Source organism: Serinus canaria, chromosome 11, assembly GCF_022539315.1.
Source record: "Serinus canaria isolate serCan28SL12 chromosome 11, serCan2020, whole genome shotgun sequence".
Lineage (NCBI taxonomy): Eukaryota > Metazoa > Chordata > Aves > Passeriformes > Fringillidae > Serinus > Serinus canaria.
In genome coordinates, this window is record NC_066325.1 from 10,878,545 (window position 1) to 10,903,403 (window position 24,859).

Below are 24,859 nucleotides of genomic sequence, written 5' to 3' on the forward strand. Positions count from 1 at the left end.
TGAACAGATGCTTAGGCACTCATTAACCAATTCATTTCGCCGTCACGCACACAAATGGGACTGTAACACTGAGAGCCTCAGAACTCTGCTCCCACCCCCACAAGTGAGACCCAAAACCTGCCCCATGCTCATTTAACACAGCCCAGGTCAGGAACAGGAGTTGAACTTTTCCTGCCGTCTGGGAACACGCCGGTCAGCAGCACAACCCAGCAGGAACCCAATTTCAGAGCTTTGGGAGCAGTTGCCTGTGAGTTTTTGGATTATTTCAGGGACTAGTTTCTGTACTTTAACAAAACAGTAGCAAAGCCCTCAGATCCCAGCCTGCAAGCACTGTTGGATGAGCTGCCACAGCACTGGTAGGGTCACTGCTGGCAGCTCCCACCCCTACAGCACTGGCAGGCTCATGGGTTTTAGCAGGAGACCCAGCAGCAGCCTCAGGACTGGGTCCTAAACACTGCACAAAGCTTGAGGGTGACTTGAAGCATCACATTACAGTGGCAGGGTGGCTCTAATATCTCTAGCAACTACCTGAGGATGGGATTATTAAAAGAAAAGGAACAACAGAAAAAAAAACTACCAAACAAAATCACCCAAAAAACAGCAACAATAACCTTCCCAACCCCCCAAAAAAACCAAAGCCATTGTTTGTCTTTTGTTGACAACAAAAGACAAACAATGAAAGCCTTAGGAGAGAATCAGAGAGCTAAAATACTGCAGGGATATGTTTACAAAAGATAATTTCAGTAATACAAATACAACAGGTGATATGAGCAACAAGTAACAAAAGGCAAAGCATATTTTTTTTCTAAGAGAAGTTTTAGAAGTTTAAGCCATTAAATAAGAGGCAATATCTAAAAGGGACAGAGAAAAGTTAACCCTGCCTCAAAATACAGTCAGAAAGAGAAAAACTCTCTTATCCAGCTACTTCATCTTCCTGTTAGACAATAGCTGAAAGAAGAGCAGAAGCAGCAATGTAAGGAGCAGGACTCCTGTACACAGCTGTACTCTACTTTCAGCTCATTTGCTTCCTCCTAGCATAACATCAACAGAGAGCTAATCCATTACCTGGGTAAAACCAACAAGGTACTGGAGAGTCATTCAGTCAGGGCTGCAGGAAAACTTCCAGCAGTGCACAGATATTTTTGCAGGTAAATCTGATTTTTTACAGTAGGTTCACTTGTTTAAACAACAGAAACCTCCATCAGTACAATGCTGGATGTTTGGTCAGTTAGGTGTTTCCAAAAAACATGGTTATGACCCACATCACACTTACCACTACCAACACCACTGCAGCTGCTTTAAAGAAGGCATTAGCCTGAGTTCACATCAAAAAACATTCTTTGAACACTTTTATTTCCTGAAAAAATTATCTTAATTGGTGAAATGCAATGAAATGTGCTAAAACTAAACCCTGCCTTAGGCATCAGGGGCTGTCAGAACAGCCAAGGCTGGACTGGAAGCAGGTCCCAAGGAAAAGTTTTGTTTTGTTTCTCCCTGTGATCTATCTTCCTGCCTGCCAGACAGCGCAGAGCACAGTCACTCACCAGGCAGCAGCCAAGGCTATGGAGAGCCTTAGAAGTAATTTTAATGGCCTTTGGAAGAACAAACCTTCTCTGAAGTTTGTAGTTTTAGTCTATTTTTTAAGGTAGAAGCTGGTGATGGAGTAACTTGTAACATGCCTCTGAAGAGGCAATGCTGGTGGACTTTGGAGCCAAATAGGGAATTTTATCCTCAAAGGATGAGAAACCAGCAAAAGTCTGAGACTGCCTCTGTGTGTTTTACAGCACAGGGGGTACAGAGACTGGAAGAAGAGATTCCGAAGAACAAAAATGAAGCAGAAGGGAGACACACCCTTCCAGCTGCCAGTCTCCAGGCAACTGAAGCCCTCAGCCCCCCTCCCTCCCCATCCTCAGGGAGAGACAGACCAACTGCTGCAGGACTTACGGGAACTGATCCTGCCAATGACAGACACGACCCAAGCCTCAAAAACCTTCGGAAAGAACAGCTCTGTAGACACACACTTAAAATAAACAAATATCTCATCCCAGGCCAGAATAGAGACTTCTTAGACCCCAGATCACTGACAAGACAGCCAGCAATGGTGCTACTGTCATGTCAGTGCAGCTGTTGGCTCATCCACAGGAGAGGCTCAGCACAGCTTTCAGATGCCAGGACAGAAAGCTCAGTCCAGGTGCAGCTCGTCCTGCTGGCAAGACCCCGGCTCTATTCCCAGGCCTCCTAATTGCATCAAAGGGAAGGAGAGTGGGAAAATGCCACAATTTCATTTCTGAAAGTAAGAGCTGGTGAGGATTATTTACACACAGCAGTAATTCACAATTACATCAAACCCTTGGGTACCTTAATTTCTGTGCATCACACAAATTACAGAGCAGGAAGGGTTTCTAATGGCAAGTCTCTGAGAAGAAGCTCAGGGAGCTGGATCAAAGTAGGTGGGATGGAAGCACCCAGGGAAGTTCAGAGATGGTCCACAAGGCTTCAGTGTACTCAAAAAATGCACCTTCTATACTCTGAGCCCCAAATTCATAAGCCAGTTAGAAAAAAAGCTGATTTTCTTGGAATTTTTCATTTACTCAGGAAACAAACAAAACTGAAGCTCCCAATTCTCTACAGAATGACCTGCAGCAGGAAAAAGTGCTTGCAAAGCAGGAAAGCAGCAGCTGGGGCATTGCTGCTGGGGCTGGAAGTGGCACTGAGCAGTCCCTGCTTGCTGCTCCCAAGAAACAGCCTGTCCTGGGCCAGTGCCATCCACACAGCACGTCCCTGCTGCATGCTCAGCTCCAACACCAGCTCTGTCCTGCCAGCAGGTGCCAACTGGAACAAAAACACCTCCAAAACCAAGTAGTCCATTCCTCTGCCCAATTGTCCTATTTCTGAGAAACAAATCAGTGCTTCAGGAGGCCAAAGCATGCTGTGCCCAAGTACAGCTTTTTTTTTTCTTATTTAGAAGATACACAAGTGCCTTCAAGCTTTCCTCCTTCCCCTGCCATTCCAGAGGAAAAAGGCCCAGCAAAAAAGAAGAGAAATGAAGCTGAATGTGCTTTATTACTTATTAGTTGGTAACATAATACTTGTGACAAGCTGAGCAGTTGTAGCAGGCGGCTGTGGAAGTCACTACAGTGTTTAGAACAAAAACAGGAATGAGAGACAGCTCTGAAAGGGAGATTTTAAGCACAGCTCAGCCATCCTACCGTGCCCAAACCAAGTACTGTTATTCAGTTAATTTAGTGAATGAATCCCTCAGGGTCTCCAGCCATCTACCACTACAGCTCATTAGAGCCCAATATCTGACTTTTCATGTTGTATCACTGAAAGCACTTATGCTTAAAATGTAATTAAACTTAAAACAAACAAGGGCTGGTTTCCCCCCTCGGCTGCCCTGGGACGTGCCCCAGCCCTGCCCGCACGGCCACAGGCACCCACCTCTGCCGTGGAATTTGGGAAAACACCCTGTGCTTCCCACCCCACAGGCTGACATTTGCCCCACCGTTCATCCTGTGAGCAATTAGAAACCTAAATACTGGGTGTAATGCCTGGCTGTTGGGATTTAGACTCCTACAAATGAGTAATGCAGTAAGACTTGCTGTCCAACGAGGTGTCTTATTGAAATATCCCAGGCTGGTTTGCTTGTCACAGCTGTCGTTTCAGCCATTTGCACTTACACTGTATTGCTTTCATTACAAAAATAGAAATTTGTGTCCTAAGTGCTGTTACATTACTAATGCTAAATATTTAATTCCCCGGGGTTCTAATTATGGTTGAGCACTGGCAACACTGATTCTACTTTTTAATAACAACTGTAAAAGCAGTTTGAGCATTTTTCAATTAATTAAATACATAGTGTACGAGTAACCTCTTGTCATTTTGCCCTCCAGGACCTGAGCTAATTTGCGTGGAATAAAATGTTTTGAAAATTAACTGATATACTGGTCTGATCATTGTTGTTCTATTAAATTATAGCCTGCCAAATGAGTGGGGTATAATAGTTACATACTGTACCATTCCCTTATTTATGATGGCGTGGGGGTTTTGTGAAAAAAACTTCTCCAGCACATTTCTAGAGAGCACACTGGAGAGGCCTAATTAGCAGGCAGGAGATGGTCCGTGCACCACGGGCATCAGTAGACTTACAGTGCAGGGAGACTTCAGCAATGAAAAACAAAGCCTCTCTCCATTCTCCAGACCTCATTTTCACCTTCTTTCATAGCTGAAATTAAAAGTGTTAATTAAATGACTTTCTGCTGCATAAACTCCCGTGGATTAGTTTGTAGTTTACACTTTAACACATGGGAATTGACTCACAGTATTAAAACACACGAGTAGTTTAGAAATGTTTTTGTCTTCAACTTGCAGAACCCAGTATAAAAAGACTTGGCCATAAGATGAGTTTTCTGGACTAAAAAGACACTTAAAAATACTTAGCCTGCTCATGCAAACAACCAGGCATAAAACTAACTAATGCTAAAATTATGAAGTGTATTTTCCATTTACACAGCCCTAGAAGTTTAGAACACTGACACCCAGCAGCACCTTATGCATCCTGGTAAGGGAAACCTCTCGTCCAAGTCCCACACTAAAGATGAGGACTCAACTGGGAACAGCTTAGCAAAAAACCCTGAAATTTTGAAAATATATTTTCCACATGTTTATTCATAGCTGATGAAGAACGTTCTTTCAGCATGTATTTTAATATTGTATTTTGTTTTACAGTGTGCAACAATAGTAAGTCAAACATATTGCTTGAAAAATGCTTAAGGTCTAAACATGACAAAATACACAGGCAAAAGTTTGCTAGTTTTAGCCAAGTAATTCAATAGTTATGACAGCATTCTACTCTGAAATCATATGAAATACAAATGATAGATAAACAAGTCTATTTTTTCACAACTTGCGAAAGTATCGCACGTGGAACATTGCACTCATCATACTAGTCAAAATGAAACCCAGCCTCAGTTTATGCTGAGTAAGATTTCTTGCTTGCTACCACAACACTCTCACAGTAAGAATTGTAATTCAAACTAATCAGGGATATATTCCAGTTAAAAAAAAAAAAATTAAAAACCCCCACAATATACTGCAGATTACTTTTCGTACCAAGAAAATTAGATTCTCAGTCAGCATTAAACCACTTTTTTCCCCCCCCAAACAAATAGTAAATAGAATATAAAATCACTGTCAAATAAAGTGCCCAGGTGAAGCATTTGTTTGTAGGTGTACAAGTACATACATAAAACATACACACGGACAGAATACAAAGAACATGAGCAATGTACTGCAATAACAGCTCTCTTCTTAAAGACAGGTTTATATAACAACATAAAATTTGGAAGTTATCTTTACAACTATTAAAAGCTCCCCACTATCTCTAGATGCCTGCCTTCAATAAATCCTGGAAACATTCTGCTCACATATTGAGTTTTAAGGAATGTGCAGCATATGTCAGCTTCAATAAAATCAGTACAATTCTTTAATTACTCCATTCACCCAGCAGCTACTTTAACAAAGTATTTTTCTGAACACATAAAAATGTAAAATACCTAAAAAAAACCAGTCATCTATGTGCAATAACCACTCAGCACCTAACAATAATGGATATACTGAAGGACAAAAACATGAGTTGGGCCAAGCCCATATTTCTTAGTGACTGACTGCAAAGCACTTTGAGTCAGCACTAAGCTTTTAAAATTCTAGCCCTAATCAATTGTAAACAAAGAAATAAAGATCTTGTCACAACATAGGGCACAGTAAAGACAGCCACAATGCACAGAGCATCACCATGCAATTTCAGAAGGCTTTAAGCACGCTCCCAAACACAGTAACACCTTACCACATCAGAAGGCTTCAGGTGGCTGTCCATACAGAGTAACACCAGGCCACTTCAGCAGGCTGCAAACTTTTGTCCTTCTTGCTCTTTAGCCCAACCTTTATACCCTCAGTGTTCATGTACTGCACCTGTGTGCCCTCTGTTCCCTTTGGTGGTTGGTCAGTGCCCCTGGGCACTCCATGGCTCATTGTGACAATGCTGCTCCCCTGCTCCTCACAGCTGGAGCTCGTTGGGGATAAGGCTGGGCCAGCTCCATCCCAATCACCACAAACTGGGTAGCTACAAGATCTCACAGTTATTTCTAAATTCTTTAACACTAGCACATAACTTAAAATATTTTTTCTGCTTTTTCTGATTTGCACAGCATTCTTCCCAAGTAAAATATGGACTTCTGCATGAAAACAGGCTTGTATATACAAGCTGAAAAATAACAACACCTATTTAAACACATGAGCTAATTGTACCTGGCATTTCAACTTTGGTGGTAATGTATTGATTGCCATAGAGCAGAACACATCCCTCTGGGCCAAAACCAAAGGTGCACAAGATTCAGAAATCTCCAAGGTCACAACCTCTCCCCTTCTCCAAACACTTCTGCCCAAAAGTCTTTCCATGGTACGGGACAGCAAACCCCATCTCCCCAGACTGTAGGGCACTGGGAATAGTATGACTTGCACATGTTTGGTGACAGCATGGCAACAAAAAGCCTATCAAACAGAAAAAAGGCAGATAACTGGACACAATCAACTTGCAATCATTCTCTTGTAATGTGTTAGTGAATGGATGCCAGCTAACTAATCTTAGTAGAGAGCTAACCTAATTTATCCACAGCAGGATGTTGTCAGATTATTTTGAAAGAATAATTATTTCTAGCAGAAAGGCAACATTACACTTTGTAGAAGTAGACACTGTAGAAGACACTTGACCTGAAAAAGACGTTCATGTGCTGTAATAATGTGGCTGGGGCGAGGATGGATGAACCAGAGAAACCCACCTTAGCCAATGAAACACCCCACAGGAGCAAGCTGTCAGGTGAAAGAGGATCTTTGAAAAAGGCATGGCACTAGGAGACAGGAACATTCCCAACGCCCCTCCCAATCCTTTTTTGAAGATAAGCTTAATTACCTTTGAGTAACTCTTCAGTGAAAGTTGCTATTCTATGAAGATATTTGCTACACTGAGACTTCTCACTCCCTTCCAAGCCAGAAGGATGTCTGAGATGACCCAGTCTGACCTCAGGTGTTGCAAAAGCCACAGAAGCCTGTGAGGAATTCCTTGACCACCCCCGGCCACTTGTTCAAGCACATACCTCTATAAAAATATTTCATCCTCATTCAAAAGACAGAAAATCTAATAATCCCTTTCTAATAATTTCTGCTGATTCATTGGTCTTATTGAAAGTTTGCTCCTTAGTTTGTCATAAACTGATTTTTATCTCTTTGTATTGTCAACACAGATTGCTATAAAAATGTTGTGTTATGTCTGGAGTATGCAAACAGTCATACAAAATCTAGTGTTCCATTACAGATGTAAAGATTACTGTCAGGAATGCACCTTTAATTCAATCAAGTTAGAACTGAAATTAAAGGAGTTAGAAAGTAACCATATAGTACCAGTTAAGAAGGTAAACTATGTTTTGTCCAACATATTTGCGGATAACTTAAATAGAAGTCATGTGTCTATAATAATAAACACACCATTATGATTGGGATTCCTGATAGATTCAGATCAAATTCAGAAATCACCAAAGAGCCAGGAAGTCTACTTGAAACCAACCTATTATTTGGAATATTTATAAGAAAATCTGCCTTCCTTGAAGTTTTATTTTGTTGTCTTTTTAGCACTACATAAACAGTATGGCAGTTTAACTATAGTATTTGATGGTTTTAAGTGCTTGGATATAAAATTTTACTCATCAGCTAAATATCCATGTCAGTGTTAAATGTAAGATGTTATTTTGCAGTACTGGTTTACCTGTGTATTACCACTTAGGCAGGTAAATAGATACCTAAGCAATCACAAGCATTTCATTAAACATTTCAATCTCAGTACTGCAACAATCCATTTTAAGATAAAAAGAGTGATATGGATTATGGGCTGTCTCGGAGAGCTGTGGAGGTCATTTGCACTTAGCTCATGGTCAGGTGAGACATGTGACATCACTCCTGAACCCAGCACTGAGAGCTCAGCCATGGCTCAACCCTGGGCTGCTGAACAGGGCACAGCTCTCACACCTGGACCCACACCTGCCCCTTCCTCACACACCTGGCACTTCATTTTCCTCCCTTCCATACGCACATATGGCCACTGCATATTCCTCATCTTTTACCTCAAGGACAAGTAAAAGATAAGGGACAACACACAACCTGAGCTGGAGGCTCAGTCCTTTCTGTGGCTGTGTTCTTTTCACCTGGCAGTACCCCAAGAGGAGAGACAAGCAGTGCTGCTGCTCTCAGGTTTCTCTTCTTCTTTGTATGCCCAGGCTGCCTCTAGGAAGGCACCTAAACTCCACAGCCTTTGCACAAGAAGGGTCAGTGTGGAAGGTGCTGTTCAGAGCACTGCTTTTACTCACTATGTCTTTGAGTACTAAAGATTATCCATCCCATTCTAATTTTGGCCCAGGGAATAGCAAGAGCTTGGATGCCTCACCAGACTCCAGCATCTACTGAACAGCAGCCATTCCTGCTGGAGCTGTTCTTCCTTCTCCACTCAAGGCAGCTGTTCTGTCAAAAGCAGCTCTCCTGAGGCATGTGCTGGCTGAGGAAGCCTCTTTGATGAGTAAAGTAAAAAGTGTGTTCTCTAGATAATGCAAGCACTTGTACCATTCCCATGCCTTGATCAGATACATTTTCCTGAAATAGGTGTCTGGCACATTCACACACACTGGTTCTCTCCCCTCATACTGGCACACACAAGGAGTAAGTCAAAGAGCTCAGGTTTATTCTGCATTATCCAGGATGCCCCTGGAATGTGAGTATTATGCGTGACAGATCTGCACAGCTTTCTAACACATCCAATTTTTACCACATCTGAGAGATGTAACTGCACCTGCTGAAAAGGCGACACAGCAGGGCCAGCCCTCAGCAACTCTTGTCAACACAGCACCCTTCCCAGACATGACGTCTGCACAGCTGGTCTGTGCATGCCCTGTCCTTTCATCAGAGTGACCCAGGGCACTGATAACTAATACCTGATAACACGATTCACTTTGGCTGAAGTCAGCCTGCATGTGTTCAGGGAAACAGTTCAGTCTGCTTCCCTAGCAGGGAGAGAATGAGCAAGCAAGCGAGCATGAAGCCTCCTTCTTCAACCAGCACAGCTGCTGACAAAGGAGCTTGTATCTCTCGCCTTCTCTGAAGTTAATCCCAGCAGTTTAAAGCAGACTTGTGAAAAAAGCATGAATCTGAAGTTACTCTGAAATGCTACTCCAAGGACACATTAGTTCCACTAGAGTCAAAGTATACGCCAGACGCAATAGGTCGAGTTCTAGTCGAAGAGACTGCACAGAAAGTAAGAGCTAATAATTCTTAATTTGGCATAACATGACATTCCCAACAGCTTCTCTCTCTCCTTCCAGTAATTGTATCTTGGCAGTGTACATATTAAAAAATCATTGCACAAAAGACACGTGCTGTTGGGAAAAAAAACCCAAAAACCAAACCACCTTTCTTTGCGTTCAGTCATTCCAAAAAATGAAGACACTTTCACTGAAAGGGAAAATATGCTGATCAAAACACAAAGGGGACAAAACCTCATTCACTCCTTATTTGTTTAAGAATTACTAAAAATAAACATTTTTGTAGGAGGCTAGGTCAACAGTAATTTAGGCATTAATAAATTGAGCATTATAACAATAACTATTCCATTGAATAAAAGAATTCTGGCAAGAAACTTTTCACATGGCATTCAACAGATATTAAAATAAATGAATGAAGTATGCAAGTTAAATTACTTCAAAAATAAAGACTTTCCAGCATTTTTCCATAATAACAACATTCAATAGAAAGATACAATAGCTCTTTGTAGCTTAAAAATTGTCAGTTTTATTTTACAAAAATGACTTCCAAAAGCATCTTGTCATGACAATCAAGTTTTGAGGAAAAAAACAACCTGTCATTTGATAAACAGAAGAAATTAACTGTCATTAAATCCACTAAAGCACTCCTCCTTCCTGTTATCCTTCTCATCTTGGCAGTAACTGATAGGAAGATTTCAGGGAGGCTGTCATTGATAGCAGGATCTAGAAAAGAAACAATTTTGCATACAGTTATTCTCATTGCCAGGTTCCAGTTACTGTATTTCACTAACCTGCACTTAATTGGTTTCCTTCTGCCTCTGGCATGGGCACAGTGGACCATGTAGTACTTCATACAAATCACTGCTCCCTGTTACACCTTACACCATGAAAATATCGAGGTGGTTGCAATCCTGTGGTGTTTATATCACATACAAAGGTAACAGTAACAAAGTCCTGGTAACAGAGCCCTCTTATCCACCAACTGTGAATTGCTAATTCCAGCCAGTTCTTTAGCCAATAGGGACCAGACATTACTCATTATCATGCAGCTCATTACCTATGGGACATAGTTGAACTTGAGCCTGTAACTTCTGGAAAATGCACCACTCATCCACAGGAACACACCAACAAAATAAATGAGGGACCAGATGCAATGGTTACAGCAGAATTAGTGAACAGACAAATTACAACTGCATATTTCCTTCCCCTGTTCCCTCCCAACCCAAGATTTTTTCTGACTAAGCAAGCAGCTTCAAGAGGAAAGGAGGACACGGATTGGGGAAAGAAAAAAGCTCTGAGCCTTGCATATCCAGACTGAGTCCCGTGCAACCCCAGGAGGTTGTGTGCATGGCAACCCCACTTCCAACATACAGAGTAATTAATTGTATTCCCACATTAAAGCTACCATGGCACACCTCCACCTTGGCAGATTTCTAGCTGGCTTTAATCCTTTCCACCTTCCACATGCCAGGTTCCTCACACCAACTGGCCCTCAGTGACAGCTGAGTTTTCAATGCCACACAGCACTTTGATGCAAATGGGTTTTGCCCTTTTTTCCACCTTTTGCTAGGCTACACTGCCACTTAGTCACTGCACTGACATAACAACTCCACCTTCTCTGCTGCAGTGCAGCTGTACATCCACTGACGTGACAACGGGAAGTGAGGCCTTCATCCCTACAGGAACAGAGCTGCCTTTCAGTTTGCAACTTGCATCATTTTCATGCTGAGGACAGAGCATATGGTCCTTCGAAGGGACATCAAAATAAATATGACAGGTCAGTGCAATCATCATACTGAATGAATTCAAATGATGCCGTATCTAAAATGAAATGTGTGCACATAATAAAGATTCAAATGACAAAAAAATTCCCCTACCCTTTATCCCTCTCTGAATTATTTATGAATTCTGCAACTCCAGCTGTTGCCACCAGCCCAAGGACACTTCTTCATTTTGGGAATGACACTTCATATTAAAAGATAAGTTAACAAAAGAAAACAAAAAAAAAAAAAAAAAAAAAAAAGAAAAAAGAAAAAAAAGGACACTGTGGGCTTTTAAAGACCACAGGAAAGCACAATCCATCTTTTCCCAGCTCTTATAAAGGAAAATAATCAACAATCAATTCTGTTCATGCTTCTCAACTTGTCTCCATAATTCCAGACACAGATTTCAACACTCATGCATTAAGTCAGCCATGCCTTTTTAACCATTGCAGTTAAGCAAGACTCTCACAGCATCTTGGATCCCTCACATATTTTTATAGGGTTATCTCAGTCTTACAGTTCACCATAAACCATATGCCATCACACCAAAGACTGTGATACTATCTGCACCACTGACAGCTTTTAGTACATAAAATGATCATTCCAAAAGCACAGAATATTTGCATATATGGAATTACTTTTGGGAAAGCAGTAATTTGTACACAAATTTAAACAAAAACACAAAGAATTGGTTTCAAGTAATCATGACATTTAGATGAGCAAATTCTGCATAGTGCTGTCTGCCTACTTGTAGCCTGCTCTGATTTGGATTCCATCACATCTAAGTTCTTAGATTTCAAATAATTAATTTGGCAATGGGAAGGAGGCAGCATGGAGAAGGCTTAGCCGGCAAGCACAATTTCCATCGCCTACATCAACATGCTCTCCTCTCTCACTTTAAACTAAACTTGTTTTAGTTGGTTGGTCTATAGAGCAGGTAGGTAACACAGAGGCTGAGTAAACAGGAAAAAAACTTTATAAATCCACCACTGGTTTTGGTTGCTACTTTATTCATAACAGAATCAAGATCTGAATTGTTACAGAAAACCATCCACTACAAGAACCTACTGATGCATTGTGTTCCCTTTGAAATTAACTGAAATGGGTCAAAATTTGCAAGTTGCTGAGTGCTGAGGAACATACAGCCCCTAAACAGGAGCCCTTCATGACTGACCAATAGCCTCATCTCTGACACAAATGAAATTACTCTGTTCTCTACCCATGATCTTAATTTCATAGTGTTTTCTACTTTTACTTGATTGAACAGCAATTGGGCTTATGTTCTGTTCCTGGGAGATCCCAAATGCCACAAGAACTTTTAACCAATTAATTATTTAGGATTTTTTTTTGTCTGAGGTTTTTATTTTCTCCTCCATAGTCCACCTGAAAGTGGACTAACAATTGTCACAGTTCTAACATAGAAAGATTTATGAATAAACTGCAGAGCTTCCAAGGCACCATCATCAGACATCTCCAGTATCACCCACAAATTAAAATAAAAAGCCAAAAATGCACCATTTGCCTTTAGTGCCAAGAACACGGTTCAGGCCTGAGCTGGAATGTCAGATATTCAATAAATAAACTCATCTTTGGGAAAGGCAGCAAAGCCAGAGGTGTTGCCTGTCTCACAAGTGAAAAATGCCAATGGCTTGCAAGCAGAGATCTGCTGTTACTCAGTTTGGTACCATGAGCTCATGCAGTGTTATCCAGGAAAAGGAGATGTTGTTAAAACAAACATTTATTTGCCCTTCAGTCTACAGCAGAGCTGGCACCCAGCCCTGAACAGTCTCCCTCTTCCTCGCTACTGTGGGAAAGCTACTGAACAAGAATCCTCCCCTTCCATCTCCTGCTGTTGGCCAAAGAAACAAAAAGGCACAGAAACAAAGAGCAGGCAGAGAACCTGAGGTGTGTAAAATGATATGAGCAGGAAGTTAAGGTTCAAAACTGTAACATTTGTAGATCTCTTGTAACATTTACAAGAGCCCCAAATTCTCCTGTTTTCACAGCTATATATTTCAGTTTATTAATAATTATTAATATTCTCCAATATTTTGGAAATACCAGGTGCTATGCACAAATCCTCTCACCACTGCAATTATTTAGTTGTAACCCACTCAAAGGTACATCACACATTTTTTCTGAAACTAGCAAATTAAAAACAGGAACGTATCTCACATTCCAGGGTTGCCATTTAACTCTCAATGCCACAGGTTCTCAAGTGCCTCCTGAAATAGTTTCTAGCTGTGCTAAAGGAATGACATTTGGAAAAAAATCACCTGTGTGCTGATAGGAAAACATCCTTCTGAAGATTTTCACAAGCTAGTTGGATGCAATTGAAGTTAGTCCTCAGAAAATAAGAAAAGTCGTCTTCATGCCCAAACATGCTCACTAAATGCTTCTGGCTATGACATTATTTCATAATTGACACATTACACACAAACAGCCCAAGAAAATATCTTTTTGTCTAAGTCTGGATTACAAGGCTATTTATACCCAGTACTTCTGCAGAGCCTTCCCCATGTTGCACGATGCTCTTGAATACAAATGACCAATTGATCCTTTCACATGATAGGGTGGGGATCTTTTTAGTGTTCAATACTTCTAATGTTTAAAAAAATTGTACCTCAACCTGCTCTTTAATCCTTACCCTGAACAATTGAGTACATTCATATTAATCTATTAGATGCTTTTCCACACCACACCTATGGCACTGCATAAATTACTGTAATTTAAATGAATTACTGCTTGAGAATTCTCATGTGGTAAGAAACATGCAATGTTATATGTTATGGAAAGAAAAATGTGCATTATGGTAACTAAGTTTTATACCACAGTATATCTAGGTGCTCATAAACCAGCCATTCTAAACTGCTGAAGGACAAGAATATTAGACTGATCACACAGAACACACATCAGTATGTCAAGAAGTCAATAATATGAAATTAAATCTACAGTTTATTTAGATATATTCCCATGCCCATATTGAGATTCCACATTAAAAATGCCATTAGGCTAGCCAAAGAATATTACTGCAAAAGATATTTACACCTATAGTAATTCTATCTCTGCCCTGGATAACTTGTATTTTCCTCATTATGCATTTGATCTACTGAAACATATTGAAAAAAAAAGAACTCAGAGGAAAAAAAAGAAGAAATAAAAAGAAAAAACCCTGAAGTTCTTTTGTTACATTACTTCACATACTACCAGTGTTTAAGGATGACTTGTTTAAGACTGCACATTTCAACTACCTAACAGTAAAGAATGAAAAGCTTCTTGCTACAAGCTAAAAAGAAAGTCTTTACCATGCTCCTTGAAGAGCTCATTTTCACATTACTCAGGCTTCATTATGCTGAATCAATATTCGTTTAGTCACTGGGTTATTGACATATTTTAAAATAAAAGTATACCCTTCAGCTACTGCACTCATTACGGGTAATTTGTCTTGTCAGGGAGCAGGGAATATTATCCCAGTCTTTCAGGGGCTGACAGCCCATGGAAATACCTCCCCTTGGTTACAACTGTAAATAATTTTAAGGTAAAATATTGAAAAATCAATGACTGTTTCCTGCAATCTGTCACAAACAAATCAATCATAATCTGCACAGCCAGAGAGTATGATTTGAAGGAGATGAGAGCAGATGTAATTCTTGGCTGGAATCTCTCATTTCAAAATCACCTCACATAATGGTGTCATCATTTAAACACTTAGCAGTCACTGCAACTGCCACTCATAACATCTAGTTGGACAAAACCACAAGGAAGAGGAGGAGAAATGCCACTGCTGTTATGTAAACAAACACTTTATTTCAATGGTTGCAACATTAGCAAATTTCAAAGATATAACAAGGCTTGCCCCTCCACAAACGTCCAAGGTGCTTTTCCTTCTCAGTGGAAGACTGCCTATAAATGAGCCTCTCAAAATGCAAAGCATTTTAAATTTTAAAACCAAACTATGCTTCACAAAAGGTGAGAAATAATATCTGGTACTAATACTACTTCTAAAAATATTTTATTCACTCCAAATTGTTCATAACAGAATTATGCATCAAATTCTTAAGAGATTAAGAAAGGAGAATTATCTGAGGTACCTTTGTCTTTATAAGAGCAATAAGGATTTCAGTGCTTCTTTGTCCTCTACATATTACATTTCACATCTAATTTTCATTAAGCACACACTGACTCAACTTTAGGGTAGGAACCACTGCAAAGTATATGCAAAAGTAAGTAATAACCTACATAAATTAATTGCTAATATATTTTTAACTTGCATTCAAAGATTAAATGTTGTATGTGGAATTACATCTGCATAAAGGATCCATTTATACATAAAAAATTAACTACTGCACTCAGAATGCTATAAACTGACCTTTGTAAATGTGAATAAATTGTGTAAAACTAATCTATTTTTATAGAGTAACACTAATGCTTAGACCAAAATTATTTACTAATTTGTCCCCCCACCTCACTACATTTTCACCCCAATACTACAGTGTTTAAAAGAATTCTCTGCAGATAAAACTGGATAAAACTGTTGTGCAACTGCAACCACAGGCCTAAGCCTGCATTTTTTGCACAAACAAAATTTACAAATGCTCATGGAGTGTTTCCCTCTGGAGTCTATAATTTGAGCTCTTAATCTTTAATGTGCAGAGCCCGTTATCACATACTCATTTTAATCACATTAACCTTAGCAACTCCTAATTCTGAATATTTATCTTACAACTGTGAGACTAAGAAAAAAAGGCAACCAAAAAGATGAAATCATTTTCTCTTTTCTTGAAAAAAATCCCTTAATACTGTTTTTAAAAATCAAAGAATAGGGCATATTGTACATCTAAGTAAACCTCTCCAAGGTTTGCCTTCCTTTAAAGCAGGCTTTAAGACTCTTTATCTTCTACTTGGAAAACATACATCTCTAACTCTTTATTGATATACATCAAACCACTATTGTTTGCAGCAGCTGGACAGATTCCCTTTCTCAGCAAAATAAATTATTAAAAAAAAAAAAAAAAAAAAAAAGAAACTGAAGTCTTAGACAGAAACTGAAGTCTTAGACCAGAGGAGGCAGTTAGTGCCTTAGAGGCTAACTAAGTATAAATATCAGCCATGAAGAAAATCAGCTTATTGTGGGGAAAGGCCACTCCACAGTGAAAGGAAGCGGGAGGAGGCAGTGGGTGAGCAATTGCTAAAAACCAGAGTAGCTCCTAGAAATGAGTTGCAGTTCCCCACTTTTTCCCTGGATGAGATCTATAATGAAGCTATCCAACAGACAGCCCCAGGCTCCTCAGCCCCCTCAGATCTCCTCCCTGGCCCAGGGACACAGAGAGAGGGAAGCCCTGCTCTCCAGGCTAAGCCATTGTGCGAGGGGAAGCGCGGCGCGCACAGAACGTGTCGGCAGCTTCCCCCAGTGCCATTCCCCTGAGCCAGCTTCTCATTTCTTGTGACAATCACCTAATTAGGTGGGTCAAGAACTGCAGAAGATAGAAGAGATTCATTCTTCCTTACATGCCAGTTCTCCTATTTGTAAAAAAGAAGGCAATGGCTCTTCCACTCCATTGTAAGGCACTTAATAAATGTTAATAATAATTAAGTCAGTCACATCTCCCAGACAACACTGTCAGATCTTTTTTTGCAGTATTTCAGAACTATTTGGCTCAGGAGGGAGCTCCCACAAGCTCCAGACAGAAGAGGACTCACAAATTCCATCCTTCAGTGCAAGAGGTCACAGAGGGCTGTGCCACAGCAGACATTTCACAAGCCCTGAGGAGCAAGAGCAGCACATGCTGCTGCATTACAGATGTTAATAGGTCAGCACTGTGAGTGCAATTTCCTGCTGGACAAAGCATTAAGATGCTTTAAAAGCTAGTAGGACTGTGAAGTCTTCCTGGTTAAGAAGTTGCACTAGATTCAATTTCTTGAATGAAAACATTGAGTGTTTTTTTTTCCATCTTTATCAAGAAACAAAAGCACTACTGGTTATGGAAAGAGCTGAAAAAAGAAAGAAGCTGGCTTCAAAGAAACTGAAAGCATTTCCTCTAGCACCCATCTTCTCCATTTACTGCTCTCACTCATAATGTTCATTTAAGCCACTGGCATATGTTCATTTATTTAATGCAGCTCCACATGATCACTAAACAATATAGCAATGCCATATTACATCATGCAACATTACTGACATGACACTATTAGCAATACTCTACCTAATGAAGTTTATAAAATCTTCATGTTTGGGAATTACAGAAAGATGAAGAATCCTGCTTTGAAATAGCTCCTGTCTTCCAATTCTGTCCTTCCCTTCTTCAACATTGCTGAGACCACCTAACTGAGCTCATCTGGAGAGAACAAAAATAGAAAGAAAACAACATACTTATTACATGGACTGTGCAATTCTCTCAAGAGAAATGGGAATAAAGTTGATGTATCTGGAAACATTAATTCTGCATTTTTTAAGTGACTGAACCCAGCGCCACAAAGGGAAGTGCCCCTGCTCTAATGCTGTGCTTAATGAATCACATCTTACTCATAGCAGATTACTTACCATTAACTCTGAACAGGACTTAATATGGCTAAAAATAGTGCAAGCCCAGCTGCATTCTGGCTTTGTACTAGGTCTCTTCCCATATTCAGGCAGGTACAGGACAGGATGGACTGCTGGGCTCATTCTCCCCACTGTGCATCTCACTAATTCTCTCTTGGGTGCAATCTAGAAAGGGAAAAAACAAAAAAGGGGATATACAGAGAATGGGGGCTGGAACAAAAATACAGTAGTTGTCACTAATTCAGACAGCATGTTTCTCTGACAAACAAGGATTACAGACTGAGCAATGCAAGGGTTTCTCCACCCATTGATCCTGTATGTTTGTTAAATCCCACAGACACTATGTTAGTGCACATCCCACTGGATGGTGTTCAATCCTGCATGTTCCAAGAGGTGCACCACAAACAGGTGCCTATGGAAGTCCAAGATCTGAGGAACAGGGCATTTAATAGCATTTTGCTAATGAAACAGTGACAGCATTAATCACTTGCTCAAAAGCACAACAGTCTAACAATTACATGAGCATGGACACCAATTTACATCTGAACATTTCTGAGACAAGCAGAGTTCCTGTTAGGTAAACTGAGGCCAAGGTTACATGAACAAATCTAGGTCATAGGATGTGCCAGGAATGCAAGGAGAAAACAAACCCAGGTCTAGCCCCTTGCCTGCTATTAAGTTTTCCAATCCCTTCTCAGACAACCTAAAAGTCTCTCCACCCTTCTGCAGCCTCCTCCCAAAGAATGGATTACCTGGATGACCTCGGCTTAAGTTTTACTTAGGGACACAACAGCCCAGTGTACATTACAGGGAATATCAGCTGAACTTTAACTGAAGCAATAAATGAAATACTGAAATAAACTTAAGAAAAAGCATAAAGAAAAAAAATACCTTTAAAATTACCTTTGAAACTTAGGCTCTACAGAGCTGTCCTCATCCCAAGAGACATTTATGAAACCTAATGCCCACAGGAGCTGGGAGACAGCAAGGTCCTTCCTAGATAAAAGCCAGAAAGTCAGCACAAACAAAGCAATTCTCACACTGCCAAAAGCATAAAGAAGTCGTAGGCAGCTTTTTATAATGACAGAGTATTCTTAATAAAAGCTTCAAGCAGGTTTTACAGCTGCATATTATCCAATGAAACCAGTAATAAACAGCACTGTAGAATTATTTAGTGCAACTTCAATACACCGAGAGTCTCAACCTGGGTTTTATTTATCACACAGGCTAAAATGTTTGTTCTTGGCTTTACAGTAGCAGCCAAGCCTGTAGCTATCTTTTATCCCAGCACACTGCCATCTGGATATTGATACTTTGCTATGGGATATGAAAGAAGAGCATAGTTACCTAATACAGCTTAATTGAAAACACAGGACCTACATATTATACCATGCATTATTTTACACAAAATTAAATCTGAAGGGCATGAAAATTTCTGTAGATGTCAGCAGAGAATGTTTCAGAGGTAAATGCTGTGTTCTTCATCTGCACTAGAAATGCAAAAAAAATACTATGAAAAATATGTGCTTACAAGAAGAAAAAGCTTGGTTTTGCTCTGTTGGGAAAAAAGAAATTGCTTAGAGCAGTGCATCTCCTTCAGGAAGAGCAAGAGAGTAATCAGTCACATGTTTATTAGTACAGTAAACTCTGTTTTGGTGATCCATATTCACCTTGAAAGGTCCAACTGGTTTGTTTCTCTCCTCAAGCAATGATTTAATAATAAAAAAGAAAAGAAATATGCTGGTTCTACAAATACATTCACTTTAATCTGCAAAAAAACAGCTTTAAGAATCATCTATAGGTGCACCACCCACATTAAGAAATACAGACTAAAAAGCTCTAATAAAATCCCAGAAATTATGAACTGTTAAAAACAATTCCTTGGGTATAAGGCCAGAAAGGCTACCTGGCTTTATGTTTCTCCTCAGAGAGGTACTGCTGAGCTCCTGCAAACACCAGTCATAAGGACTGCAAATATATGTAAGTAAAGTAGATAAAGCAGAAAATCTTTGGAACACAACACTGCTATTAAGACACTCATCTCTAACACCCACACTGAAGGCCAGTTTCCAGCTGCAGGAGCTCCCACCACGCTAAAGCACCTGCAGGCAAAAGGGAATTTGCCACCATGAGGGAAGCTATGGGCTCATGTACATCCCATAAAACAGCACAGGGAGCCACAGCCATCCTTCCTACTGAGCTGCTCCTCATTTTCTATAAGAGCCAACTAATAGTAGACATGGCTTGCTTTAAGTGAAAAACTTGGTTTAGACAAGAAAGAAAGAAAGCAGTTTTTCATTCTTCCCTCAGAGTCTATTTTCTGCATACGTCCATGGAACTGTAAGTCAAATAAACCCTAAAGACATTCTTAACTTAGTCCATACTGAGCCAACAAATTCAAGCAAATAATGCCATTTAAGTTAATTACAGGAAACTTCAAGGAAACTGAAATGCAGTTTCAGGTTCTCCCATGATACTGTCAAGATCTTTGGAGTTAGATGCTCAGTACAATAACTAGGTGCTTGAAAGACTTGTCAGCTGCACTTCTGTATTTTATTCCACACACTAAAAAGGCTGCTGTAGCAATTTTAAAAAATAAATAAGACTAGAACTGATAATCAGGCTTCTTTTAGCGGACAAGAAGTGATTTAAAATAGAAAGGCCTGGAGAGAAAAACAAAACTCTAAGCTACCTAATACCCAAATGCTAGGCACAGAAGAGTAATTCTAGGTGTTCACGAGTTTACAGCTCGCTCTCAGACCACAAACACAGAAAGTGTGAACAAGGAGCATCTCGGGCAAAGGAAGTGCAGGAAAAAACAACAGAGCAGCTGAGGGTGTCTTGCTCAGAGAGCTCCTCCTTTACCCAAGCTAAGAGCCACAAAACAGCAGCACTTCCACTGCACTGCCTGACCTGGAACGCCCAGCACTGCCCCTGAAGGAAACAGCAGCAGTGTCTGCAGGAAAGGACCCCTAAGTTTTACAGCCAATATTTTACATGCATTTTTTTAGCTCTTGCCCAGGTAACTATGTATTGATTTAACATAGAAAGACACAGGCTCCTCCCTCCTCTTTGCACACTAATTACTTTTACTTCTAAGGTTGTGCAAAGATGAGAAAGAAAATTTTCTCTTCATGCCTAATTAAAAGAATGAATATTCACATGTATTTATTTTTCTCTTATGAGTTGTTAATGCTTTAAAATATACTGTATGAAACATATCTTATCAGATGTTTCCAGCAGCAATTTCCACTACCATCTGAGTTTCACAGGGTTTTTTTTAATAGAACAGCTTTAAATGAAACAGGGTATCTTGTAGGGGAATTACTTTTTTTTTTTTTCTTTAAGAAGATTCCCTTTAGCACCACATACGGATCTCTTGGTAATACTGTCCCAAACTGAACAGGAGAAACAAATTCAGTGTCTAAGGTCAGGTATTCTGATAAAGAAATATCAAAAAGGTTAGAGAAAACAACCTCCTTCTCATCTACCCCTGTAAAAAGAAAAAAAAAAGAAAAAAAAAAGTTGAAATGATCTCCTAATGCATCTCCCTTCATAATTCATGCCGAAAGATGACATTTTCTCAGGATCTTAATTAAGATAATGATGAACACCTGTGTCGGCATTCTTTGGCAAGACAGCATTATCCATCATAATCTTTTAAGTACTCTCAAAAAAACCCAACAGAATCGTATGACGGAACCAATCTGTTGCCTCTCCTTGCACTAAGTTTTACATCTCAGACACACAGAAGAACGATTATATCTTTAAAGACTGCAATAAAAACAGGATCGTTAGATTTTAAAGTTTCAACAGAAAGTAGCTATTAAATTAATTAAATTTAGGTGTATCATATCCAAGATAGCCAAGTTAAACTCCATTCACTATAAGCCACCTGGAATCAAACCACTTACAGTGAGAGCCTACCAAGAGCTGTACTTTTAAACTATACTGTTACTGTTAGGATAATTCTGCCTCTTTTCATTTGTTTCTCCCAGAAAGAAAATATTCTCAGCTGATCCTTACTGTACATTCATGCCCTGATTTATTAAGCCATTTTATGCTCTACCCCCTTTGGACAATCTAAATGAAATCAGGCAAAAGAAACCAGTGTAGAAAAAACAAATATGCAAATCCAAATGTTGCTATATTTTGGGTCACATTTTGTGCAGTCATCTCAAATCCAAGTTCCTCTCATACCAAAAACCCTACTGGAGTCCAACTACTAAATTAACCAATGACCCTTTTAATACCTTTGCAGGACCAATCAAACAGACTGAAGGCTATAAAAATAGGGATTTAAATTATTTATTTATTTATAGAAGCTGAATCTATATTTACATGTCTAAATTTAAATAGCATGAACAGTGCACAACCAGACTGTGAATCTTTCCCACTGTTAAATAAGATTTTAAGGGCAAGCATTTTTTCTATTGCATTAACAATTTATCTTCCAAAAATTATGAGAAAAATATACGAAGTGCAGAATTTTAATATCAACCTGCACTGTTATACACAAACTCCTAACACCAAGAACTCATCCATACCTTCAAATGCACATACCTTCAGCAAAAATGCAGAGAAGCAGCAAATGTATCCTCAAGCCCCACGTTTGTTAACAGCACTGATGAACAACATAAGAGTCTTGAAACAAACTTCTTATTTCCCTTCCATCAAGTGGTTGAAAAGTCCTGCAAAGCAGAGTAGTCTTAGCTTTCACATTTTAATATGCTGCTATCAGAGGAAAAAGTTGCTGTGACTAGTCATTCAGTAAAGCTATCAATGTGCAAATAAAGCAGAAAATAGAGACATCCTTAAGAAATGAGTCTCAAATTTGATATAAAGTGAAGGTGACAACCACAGCAATAGAACTATAAACTAAATGTTTCAATATCTTGAATAATTATCTACAGTTCTTTTAAAACTGCAAAGAATATAATAGTGGCATAATGTAGTGAGAATGTCAGCTTGATAGGCACTTACAATCCTGACGGCATAAGAGTCCTATCACTACCGTTTATTAATCAGCTCTGGTATTATGTTTGCAAGGCATGAAAGTATGCATGAACTCACCACAGTTTCCAAAATGTATGCCTACAGAAGAAAGATTAGTGGAACATCAGAAATAAAGAGGGTAATTTTACATGACGTTAACCTTACCTCCTCTTCAAAAAAGTCAGATGCCATGGGAAGATGGTTAAAACTTCTGTTGCTTCCTACAAAGAAAGGAGCAAGGAAAAGCAGTTAGTTATTCTACTCACATATAAAATGAATGTTAAATGTATAAAACTTGACCAGATGATATCTCACTCCCCGAACAAGGGGGATTGTCAGAGGATTATGACAGAAGAGCTTTCGAGTGGAGAAAGAAATGCAATGCTCCAGAGCGATCGCTATAATGAAGCCGGGGACAAATACCGGTGACACCGTGCAGTCGAAAACTGATGAAAGTGCACACCTGTGTGGATTGAGCATGTAAGGGAGCGTGCGAGACGGGGACGGACCCGTCCCGTTTACCGGGGCAGAACCACACGGAGTTTAAAGAGACGAAATTCGGCATCCCGCACATTAAAAAATTAAATTTAGAAAACAAAGCGGGGGGCGAGGGAAACGCAAGAGGACAGAGGCGGGAACGGCCAGACCGAGCGCGGCTCGGCTGCAGCCGAGGAAGAGCCGAGGCCGGTGCGGCTCCGCCAGTCCCGCCCGGCGCTGCCGGGACCGTCGCGGGGCCGGGGCCGAACCGCGCCGCCCGTCAGGGGGCGCCCCGCGGCGGGGCAGCGCCGCCACCGAGCGCCAGAGCGGCCCCGCGGGCCCCGCTCCCTCACCTCGGGCCGGGCTGGGCCGGGCTCACCACAGCCGGGCTGCTCCGGGCCGGGCCGGGCCGGGCTCAGTACAGCCGGGCTGCTCCGGGCCTGGGACGGCAGCCGCGGCCCGCAGCGCCTCCGCGCGCCGTTCTGTCAGCGCCGCCTCCGGACTCCGCCGCAACCGCGCCCGTGCTGCCACCGCCCCTCCACACCCCGCGCTGAGGGACAGCTCCGCGGGCCCGTGGAAGCAGAGGAGCGCCCGCCGCCGGCGGGGGAACAGCCAGTCATGCGCCGGGACGGCCGGGGGCGGGCCTGGCGGGGCCGCGGCCTGATGGGTACTGTAGTGCAGGGCGGTGAACGGGGGTGACTCCGCTGGACAGCGGGCAGCGGCCGTCCCACCGGCCTCGGTCCTGCCGCGTCCCCCCGAAGGCAGCGGGGACAGCGCGCCCTTCCCGCCCAGCCCCGGCTCTGCAGCGCAGCCGTTCGGCAAGTCCCAGTCTGCGCCTGGCGGGGGGCTGTGGATGCTGCCGCCGGGACGGAGCCCCGGAGAGGGAGGGAGGGAGGGACGGAGAAAGCGGGGCGGCGTCGGTGTCGCCTCCACGGCGACACGGGGAGCTCCTGCCCCGACCTGCCCGTTTTAAAACACACCCCTGCTCCTCGCGTCTCCGCGTACGTCCCGCGGGGGAGCGCGGCGAGAGCATTAGGGTCGGGAAATGCAAAAGTTACAAAATAAAATAAATTCTGAAAATATAAATCTTATGCTATTCTCCCCCTCCCTCGACCGAGAAAGGCACAGCGGATCCCGATGGCCAAGGGTCCGCGGCCGCTGGAGCAGCTCCTTTCCTCAACCGCAAGGGAAAAAATATGCGAGGAGGGAATAAATCGGGATATGTTTCTATTGAGAAATATATCTGGTGGAATCACAGGAGATTACATCTCCTGATCGGCAGGGATTTATCCCGGTTCATATGGTTTTAATCTGCTTTCGCCTCGACCCTTCATTGAGCCGAGGGCGGGGGGAGGATACCCGGTGTGTTCCTTAGATCCGCGGGCAAACCCTCGCTCTGAGCGGTGTCTGCCGACCCATCTCAGCCCCCTCCGCTCCCCTCCGGATCGCCCTTCTCCTACGGCCGGCGCTGGGAAAGACTAAATCCGAGCCCTCCGCGAAGCTGATCCCCTCTCCTGGCCGGACCCTGCCGCCGCTCCGCCCGCACAGCCGCCGCAACAGGTCCGGTGGCGGAGTGGCCCCTGCCCGCGGGAGTGACCTGCCGACCAGCCCAGGGACAGGGCTGTGGCTCTTCCCCGACGAAAACCTCCTTTTTTGTTAAGAAAATCAAAACTAACAACACCAGCAGTCCGCCGGTTATCCCACCTCCAATGATTTAGCGGAGG

The 24,859-nt window shown here is 41.6% G+C and overlaps 1 long non-coding RNA gene across 11 annotated transcripts in view; it reads right to left on the minus strand.

The window, feature by feature from the left end:
- Positions 1 to 4,648: 4,648 nt before the first annotated feature.
- The window catches only part of LOC103816630 (uncharacterized), a 255,567-nt gene continuing 235,356 nt past the window's right edge, over positions 4,649 to 24,859 (minus strand). For 3 of the 11 annotated variants that reach the window (XR_007778573.1, XR_007778570.1, XR_007778571.1), the window contains 6 exons: positions 22,824 to 22,879; positions 22,227 to 22,354; positions 18,567 to 18,659; positions 17,664 to 17,828; positions 17,326 to 17,457; positions 4,649 to 10,082 (listed from right to left, as the gene is read on the minus strand). This is a non-coding gene — a long non-coding RNA (uncharacterized LOC103816630). The other 8 variants (XR_007778569.1, XR_007778574.1, XR_003944790.2 and 5 more) reach the window with 8 other exon arrangements.